We start from the raw sequence: 8737 nt of genomic DNA, 5'->3' as shown, positions 1-8737 counted from the left end.
GCGGTGATGCTGATGGAAGGTGAAATCATCTTCCCTGATGTCCTCGACAGCCTCGCCAGCACCACCCCCTCCAGCGAAGCCCCCAACTTCTTGGGGTACAGGGCGCAGGGCGATTGGCGCAAGGACCGCCTGGCAGTAGCGATGCTGGGGGATGTTGACCCATTCTGGGGAGTGCCGGCCTCCCCCTCGCAGGACCACACAGGGCAGCAGGGCGGGATGGCGGCAGAACTACCCACCTGGCTGCCACTGAGTCCCTTGGAGACCTCCGAGGAGAGCTCAGAGGAGAGCTCAGAGGAGAGCTCAGAGGACAGTCCTGCGAAGAGACCCTGGAAGGGTCCCCTGAAGGCTCTTCCGGACAGTCCCCTGCTGAGCCCACGGGAGATCCCGCTGCTGAGTCCCCTGCCCAGCCCCTCGCGTCCCTCCCGGCATCACCCGCCCCACACGGCCCAGCTGATGGAGGAGGTGCTGCAGAGGCAGCCCCGGGTGGTTCTGAACCGCCTGCCCCTGGAGAATCTGCTGAAAGGCCCTCAGGAGACCCCTCTGCCCAGCCAATCATGTCCCTCCCGACGTCACCTGCCCCGCACGGCCCGGCTGATGGAGTTGCTGCTGCAGAGGCAGCCCCGGGTGGTTCTGACCCGCCTGCCGCTGCCCTTGGACGCCGTCTCCTGCCGGGGGGTACCCGGATTGGGCCAGGTGGGGGGCAAGCAGGCCAAGTGCCCCGTGCCGGCCAGGAGTGCCGAGGCACGAGAGACCTCCCTGTGGGACAACATCCCACCCAAGAGGAGGAAGATGGTGGTTTGCCAAGGGAGAAAACGCTCCAAAACCCCGCGGGAGGCGAAGCCGGACAGGGACGGCGGGGCAGCAGGCAGCAGCAGGCAGCAGGCGGGCAGCAGCAAGCAGAGAGCACCCGATGAAAACAAAGTGCCCGCCAAGAGAGCCAGAACCCTGAGGGACGCCACGGGACAGAGTGCCGCCCGCCCCCCCGACCGCTTCTGATAGACGGACAGAGAAGACGTGGAGCCGCATCTCCGCCACACGCAGTCTGCACCCGCCCGCTCCAGCCCCAGCCCCAGCTCTCTCCCAGCTCTTTCTTAGTTCATTAAAGGTTCGATGTTCGTTTCACATCGCCTCTGCCTGGGCTCATTCCTGCAGCGGGAGGCGGAGGGTTAATGCAGCCCCTGACCCAGGTGTAGATCTGTCCTTCCACCTCTTCACCCACTGTATGAGGAACCCCCCATGATTCTGGGTGGAGATGTTTAATCACAACATTAATTCCCAGACTCGTGGTAAACAAACTAGAAAGAGCTCTCAAAAATCTGCTTCCACGGAAGCAGGAAAATTCTTCTTTAGCTCTGATAGCAGGACAAAACCATCTGGGAATTGATACGCTCACGCTGCAACAAGGAGGTGTCTGTGCGGTGATTCAAACCCCCTGTTGTGCCAATGCTACAAATCTCGACAAATCGAACACCATGTCCCGTGCCATTTCCAAACATTTAAAACCGTTACATCAAATCGCCATAGCTCCTGGGGGATTTTCACTTTCTGACCTGATGAGAAGTGGGTTGCCAGAGCCTGGTCAGCGCTGCTCGGCCAGACCCTGCCTCCTCCCAGTGCACAGCTCCATGCTGCTGGCGCTGGGGGCTCTTGGCTCCAACTGACCGACAGCCCGACCCCAACGGACAGTGGGAGGGGCCCCGGGCTGGGGGTTCTCTCCAGCATGGCCCCGCCTCTCTTGCCCTGGGGAGCCCAGTGCAGGACGGAGCAGAGGGAAGGACCCCCCCTCCCTCCACCTGCTGGCAATGCCTCTTGCCTTGGGCTTCCCCGCTGGCTCCCGGGCTCCAGCTGCACTTGGTGCCGCTGCTCACCACCCTCTGGGCTTGGCTGGTCAGCCACTTTCTACCCACCTCCCCCTCTCCTCAGCCAGCCCACGCTGCTTCAGCGTCTCCATGGGACTATTCTGGCAGACGCTGCGGAAAGCCTTCCTCACGTCTGGGGGGACAGTGGCCACCGCACTCCTCTCGTCTCCCCAGCCAGTCATTTCCCCACAGAAGGTTATTAGGTGGGGCCAGCAGGGTTTCTCCTGCTGACTCCATGCTGATGCCTGGTTCCAATGACCTTCGTTCCTTCCTGTTTCTAGGACATGCTGCGGCATTCCCAGCACCTCCATGAACACAGGAGCCCCTTTTCTTATCCAATATAATAATACGTTCAGGGAACCTGGTCCTATCTGAAACTGCTATGGAAATGCTTGCGTGCTTGGCCTTAATTCAGGCGTGGTTTTTCCAAGCCTCTCCAAGAACGTGGCTGTGAACACTATAGTAACTATTGAACAAGACGTGCGGGCTTTGTCCTCATGAGTCTACACGAGAGGGGAGAAGCAGCTGTGGTGGGGCAATTCCACCCCTGCTTGCGGGGCCGCCTGGTGCTTGGTGTGATTCCAACCCCTCTCCTGGGCCACACACCAGCCGAGGGTGGTGTGGATTGTACATGGCAGGGGACTAAAGCCTGCAGCTCGTCGAGGCTGAACTGGAGTTGGCCAGGATCCCGCAGCCCTCATCATGATGGTGCCTGGGACACACACACACACAGAGTGACAGAGGGGGGTGTCTTGGGAGGAACCAGGCACCTGGGGAGTCCCCAGCCCCACTCTGAGGGGACCCAGGTGTCCGGGGGGTACCCTGGTATGTGTGTGGGGGTCACTGAAGTGGAGGTTGGTCACGGGGGTGTTTGGGGAAGTTTTGGGGTGATTTGGGCTACATGGGCTGATTTGGGATGATATGGGGGGCTTGGGGGCATATGGGGAGGTTTGGGGGGTGATTTAGTGTATATGGGGGTTTTTGGGGTGGTTTGGGGGGATATGGTGGTTTGAGGGGATATGAGGGTTTTGGGGGTGATTTGGGGGGTATGGTGGTTTGAGGGGATGGGGGTGATTTGGGGGATATGTGGGGGTTTGGGGGGATATGGGCAGGTTTTGAGGTGATTTGGGGGTATTTGGGGAGATATGGGGGATTTAGGGGGGATTTGGGGGATACGGGGAGGTTTTGGGGGTGATTTAGTGGATATGGGGATTTTTGGGGTGATTTGTAGGGATATGGGTGGGTTTGGGGTCATATGGGGGATATGGGGTTATATGGGGGTGTTTTAGGTTTATTTGGGGGGTTATGGGGCTTTTGGGAGATGTGGGGGGTGATTTGGGGGGATATGGGGTTTTTTGGGTGTGATTTGCTGGGATATGTGGGGGTTTGGGAAGATATGGAGGATATAAGGGGGACTTTAGAAGGATATGGGGGTTTTGGGGTGTAATGGGCAGGTTTTGAGATTATTTATGGAGATATGGGGAGATATGGAGGGTTTGGGGGGTTGGGTGGATATGGGGGGATTTGGGGGCATATGGGGAGGTTTTGGGGGTGATTTAGGGGATATGGGGAGGTTTGGGGTGATTTGGGGGATATAGAGGAGGTTTGGGGGGTATATGGGGGTGTTACAGGCTATGGAGGGTTTTGGGGCTGATCTGGGGGGTTATGGAGTGCTTTGTGGTGATCTGGGGGATATGGGGCTATATGGGAAAGTTTTGGAGTGATTTGGGGGGATATGGGGGGTGTTGGGGTGATTTTGGGGGATATGGGAGCAGTTGAGGGAGTTGTGGGGGTGATTTGGGGGTATGGGGGGGTTTGGGGTGATATGGTGTGATATTGGGGGGTTGGGGGGATATGGGGGGTGATTTCAGGGATATGGGGGGGTTTTGGGGTGATTTGATGGGATATGGGAGGTTTAAGGGTGATATGGGGGGTGATTTGGGGGGATATGGGGGTTTGGGGGGATATGGGGGGTGATTTGGGGGGATATGGGGGATATAAGTGTTATTTTGAAGGATATGGGGGTTTTGGGGGTGATATGGGGAGGTTTTGAGGTGATCAGGGTGGATTTGGGGAGATATGGGGTTTTGGGGATATATGGGGAAGTTTTGGCGCAGATTTAGGGGTTATAGGGTGTTTTGGGGTGATTTTGGGGGATATGGGGGTTTTGGGGGCTGCTTTGGGCTGATTTGGTCAGATATGGGGGTGTTTGGGTGGATATGGAGTCGTGATTTGGGGGCATACGGAGGGATTTGGGGGGATATGGGGGGGTTTGGGGGCATATGGGGAGGTTTTGGGGGTGATTTAGGGGATATGGGGAATTTTGGGGTGATTTGTTGGGATATGGGTGGCTTTGGGGTCATATGGGGGGATACGGGAGTGTTTTAGGGCTATTTGGGGGTTTGGGGGATATGGGGGGGTGGTTTGGGGGAATATAGTTTATTTGGGGGGTGATTTGGTGGGATATGTGGGGGTTTGCGGGGATATGGGGGATATAAGGGGGACTTTGGAAGGATATGGGGGTTTTGGGGTGTAATGGGCAGGTTTTGAGATGATTTGTGGGGATATGGGGAGATATGGAGGGTTTTGGGGGGTTTGGGTGGATATGGGGGGTTTGGGGGCATATGGGGAGGTTTTGGGGGTGATTTAGGGGATATGGGGAGGTTTTGGGGTGATTTGGGGGGATATGGGTGGGTTTTGGGGTGATTTCGTGGGATTTGGGGGGTGTTTGGTGGAGATACGGTGTGATTTGGGGGCATAAGGGGGTTTCGGGGTGATTTCGGGGGATATGGGGGTTTGGGGGGGATATTGCGGGGTGATTTGGGGGGATATGGGTAGTTTTGGGTGTGATTTGGGGGGATATGGGTGGGTTTGGGGACATATGGGGCGGTTTTGGGGTTGATTTAGGATATATAAGGGGTTTTCAGGGTTATTTGGTGGGATATCAGTGGGTTTGGGGCCATATGGGGAGGTTTTGGGGGTGATTTGGGATATATGGGGAGGTTGGGGGGATATGGGGGGATATGGGAGGGGTTGGGGGGATATGGTGGGTGATTTGGGGGGATATGGGGAGGTTTGGGGGGATATTGGGTGGTGATTTGGGGGTGATATGGGGGTGTTTGCGGGTATATGGGGGATAGAAGTGGTATTTTGGAAGGATATGGGGGATTTGGGGTGATATGGAAGGTTTTGAGGTGATTTGGGTGTATTTGGGGAGATATGGGGGATTTAGGGGGGACTTGGTGAGATATGGGGGTTTTGGGGGCATATGGGGAGGTTTGGGGGGTGATTTAGGGGATATGGGCGCGGTCGGGTTGATTTGGGGCTATAGGGGAGGTTTAGGGGGTATAGTAAGTTTGGGGGTGATATGGGGGTGTTGAGGGGGTATGGGGGTGTTTTGGGGCAATTTGGGTTTATGGGGGTTTTGGGGGGATATGGGGATATGGGGGTGTATGGGGAATTTTAGGGGTGATTTGGGGTCATATGGGGGGTTTGGATGGGATATGTGGGGGAGATTTGGGGGGATATAGGGGTGTTTGGGGGGATATGGGGGATATAAGGGTTATTTTGGAAGGATATGGGTGGTTTTGAGGTGCTATGGGAAAGTTTTGAGGTGATCAGGGTGGATTTGGTGAGATATGGAGGTTTGGGGGGATATGGGGGGTTTTCGGGTGATTTGGTTGGATATGGGGTGGTTTGGGGGGATATGGGGGATATAAGAGGTATTTTGAAATGTTATGGGGAGGTTTATCCCCCACAAGATCCCTCCCAGTACCCCTGTAGCCCCCACTGGACCCTTCTTGCACCCCATTACTGTCCCCCAGGACCCCAATATCTCCCCCAGAAACCGCCCCCAGGAGCCCATTGGACACCCCCCACCCCCCCCCCCGGACACTAATAATCCCCTCAACTCCCCCATGACCCCAATAACACCCCCCAAGCACCAAGACCCTCACCCAGACCCCAATACCTCCCCCAGAACCCCCTCCAGGATGTCCCCAATCCCCCCACCTCAGACACCAATATCTCCCTCAAGACCCCCCCGAGGACCCCAATAACCCTCCCAAACCCCTCCAGGACACCACCCCCCCCCCAAACCCCTCCAGGACACACCCCCCCCCCCCCCAACTCCATTACACTCCCTCTAGGACCCAAATAACCCCCCAGGACCCCAATAACCCCCACAACTCCCACAGAACCCCAATAACACCCCCCCAATAATCCCCCCAGGTCCCCAATCCCCCCTCACGGCACAGGCAGGAGTGTGGGCAGGTGCTGGGGGGGGACAACGTGCTGGAGCCCCCTCGGGGATCCCCCTGGCCCCCACAGGGCCTACTTCCTGCCGACAGTCTGCCAGGGCTCTATGGTCTGCAGTGAGGAGGCCTAGGCAGGAGGTCCTCCAGCTCTCTGGGGTCTGCACTGAGGGATGTTCCAGGCAGAGATTTGGTTCACCCAGCAAGTGGGAATTCCTCCTTTTAAACACTCGCTTTGTTCTGGATGGCTGAAGGAATTTTTCTCCTGCAAAGGTGGCACCAGCACCAGCCCCAGCCCCAGCCCCAGCACTAGTGGTGGTGTCCCCGGCCTAGCAGTGGGTGAGTGCAGGGGCTGGGGCCGATTTCCCTGGAGGGGGTGGTGGGATCGCCGGGGAAGGGAAAGCTTTGGTCTAAAAACCCAAACTGTTTCATGGTTCTGAATTGTGGATTTGTTGTCACAGTTGGGGCTGTTCAGACGTTCTGATGTGTGACTGTGCTTGTCCTTTTACCTTGAACTTGGTGGGTTTTGCTGTCTGTAAGAGCCTGTTGTGTCTGCGGGGTTTATCTGTCAGGTTACCCCAGGGAAAGTGAATTTTAGCCCTTTATTTTTACTTCAAGTGTGACAGAAGTGACGCATTTAATATTTTCTGCTCTCTGTGGTGATTTGGGCTGGGTGGGTTCAGTCTGATGAAACCCCTCAGAGTGGTGCTTCAGAGGGTGCCAGTCACCAGAGCCAAGAGGTGCTGATCAGACACCGGCATTAAGCCTGAGGGCGAGAGCTGGCCCAGGCGGGCTCTTGCCTTCTGGCTGTGGGACAGTTTTTCCCAGCTCGGAGGTGCTGGGAGAGATGGGGGGGGGTGAGCAGGGGGGTGTGCTGGAGCCCAGCCCCTTTGCAGAGCCCTGCTGCTCCTCTGGCTTTCTGGACAAAGTTCAGTTTCTGAGCTGAGCTTCTAATTTGCACCTTTGCCAAAAGACAAATCCTGTTTGTTTCAAGCTGGAACGACCTGCTCTGCTTTCAGAAAAGTATCTCTTGACAGCTGCAGGCAGAGCAGAAGTCTCACACAATGAAGGTACAAGAAGTAATTGAAAAGCAATTAAAGGACAAGTTTCTGTGTGCTGGCATCCTCGGAGTGCTTCTGGTTGGGAAATCCGGCAGCACCACTTGCTCTGAGGCTGCAAACAGCCGGCAGAGCTCCTGCCGTGGGTGGCACTGCTTCAGCCTCCCCGTCAGCTGCTCCTTCACCTCCACCTCTCTGCTCTGCACCAGCTCTGCAGAAAATAGTCGCTTTTCTCTGCCTGTGGCTGTGGATTGCTGTAAACGTGATGTAACCGGTTGCCATCGTGTTTCTTTGCCAGCTTGTCCCGCCCGATGTGCTGTCAGTCTGCAGATCGTCACCTTGTTCCTAGGTGAGTGTTGGGGCTTCTCCTGGGGTCTCCTGTTCATCTTCTTAAATGTTGACAAAATGCCTGTGTGAAAATAGAATTAATCATCAGAATAATTGATAAGGAAGAAGTAATCAAGACCTAATCAAAACCAGGCTCCTGTCCAGAACACCTGTGTAGTTCATCTTGCCTGTTTTTTCTTCCTGTCACCTTCAAGCTCCTGTTCAGTTCTGCTGTGCCCTGCGTCTCTGCTCGTTCTCATCCCCATTTCATGTAGCCAGGCAGACCGACTTCCTCCTCCTCCTTTTCCCTGATTTTGTCCCTGTGAAATCTGTTTTCTGTAACTGCCTGGTCTTTGTGGAAACACATTTAAAAACTGCTCTCGCAGGTTCCCCCCTTTCAGGAGGTGCCTGTGGCTGCAGGGATGCCGTGTGAAGCAGGTGGGACAGGGCTGGCGTCTGCTCCGGGTCGGGGTTTGCACCCCTCGGGTGCTGCGGAGAGGCAGGGTGCTGTGGGCTCGCAGCGGTAGCTCGGGTTCGGAGCAGAACCTGGGCTTTGGGGAAAACGTGAGTTTTCCTGAGGTGACTCCCTGTCCCTAAGGCTGGCTGGCGGCCTGCAGCCGGCGTGTGCCCTGTGCCGGGGAGCTGGCCGGGGGGCTGTCAGGGAAGCCGAGAGGTCTGACAGCACCTTCCTGGGGCGCTGGCTGGGACAGGCTGGGGAGGGCTTGAGCTTTGTGTGTGGTGGTCAGGGGAGGCCATGCAGCAGGTGGAGCCGGCTCGTCTCTGATCGACCTTTTAAGGCAATTCCTGTTGGGGATTGAGGTTTTGGGACAGTTAACTGAAATCTTGCTTTATAAGTTATCGCTGATCGATATGAAAAATGCAACACCTCAGAATGGCAGCACTCAGAGGGGGGCTGCATCTGGATCCAGGGGATGCTCCTCTGTCCTTAGAACTTAAGGAAGGAAGCTTGCAGGTGTCAGTAGTGCTGCTGCTGAGGGGATTGGGTTTTCCAGAGCTGGGGAGCAGATTCTTACCCCGTCTATACTGCGTCTGCACTGTGAAAGCTTGTGCACAGTAATGCCTTGCTGTCTGTGCCTTCTGTTTCAGAGCTCTGCTGTCAGTTCTTTAATACCCTGCTCTGGTTACTGTTGTTATGGTCCTGTTTTCCTTCATCCTTCACTGGCCATGGTGAGCAGCAGGCATCTGAAGGTGGTGATGAAAATGTGATGGATCAGGAGAG

This window comes from Strix uralensis, chromosome 20 (assembly GCF_047716275.1).
Source record: "Strix uralensis isolate ZFMK-TIS-50842 chromosome 20, bStrUra1, whole genome shotgun sequence".
NCBI lineage: Eukaryota > Metazoa > Chordata > Aves > Strigiformes > Strigidae > Strix > Strix uralensis.
Note: the sequence above shows the minus strand (reverse complement) of the source record.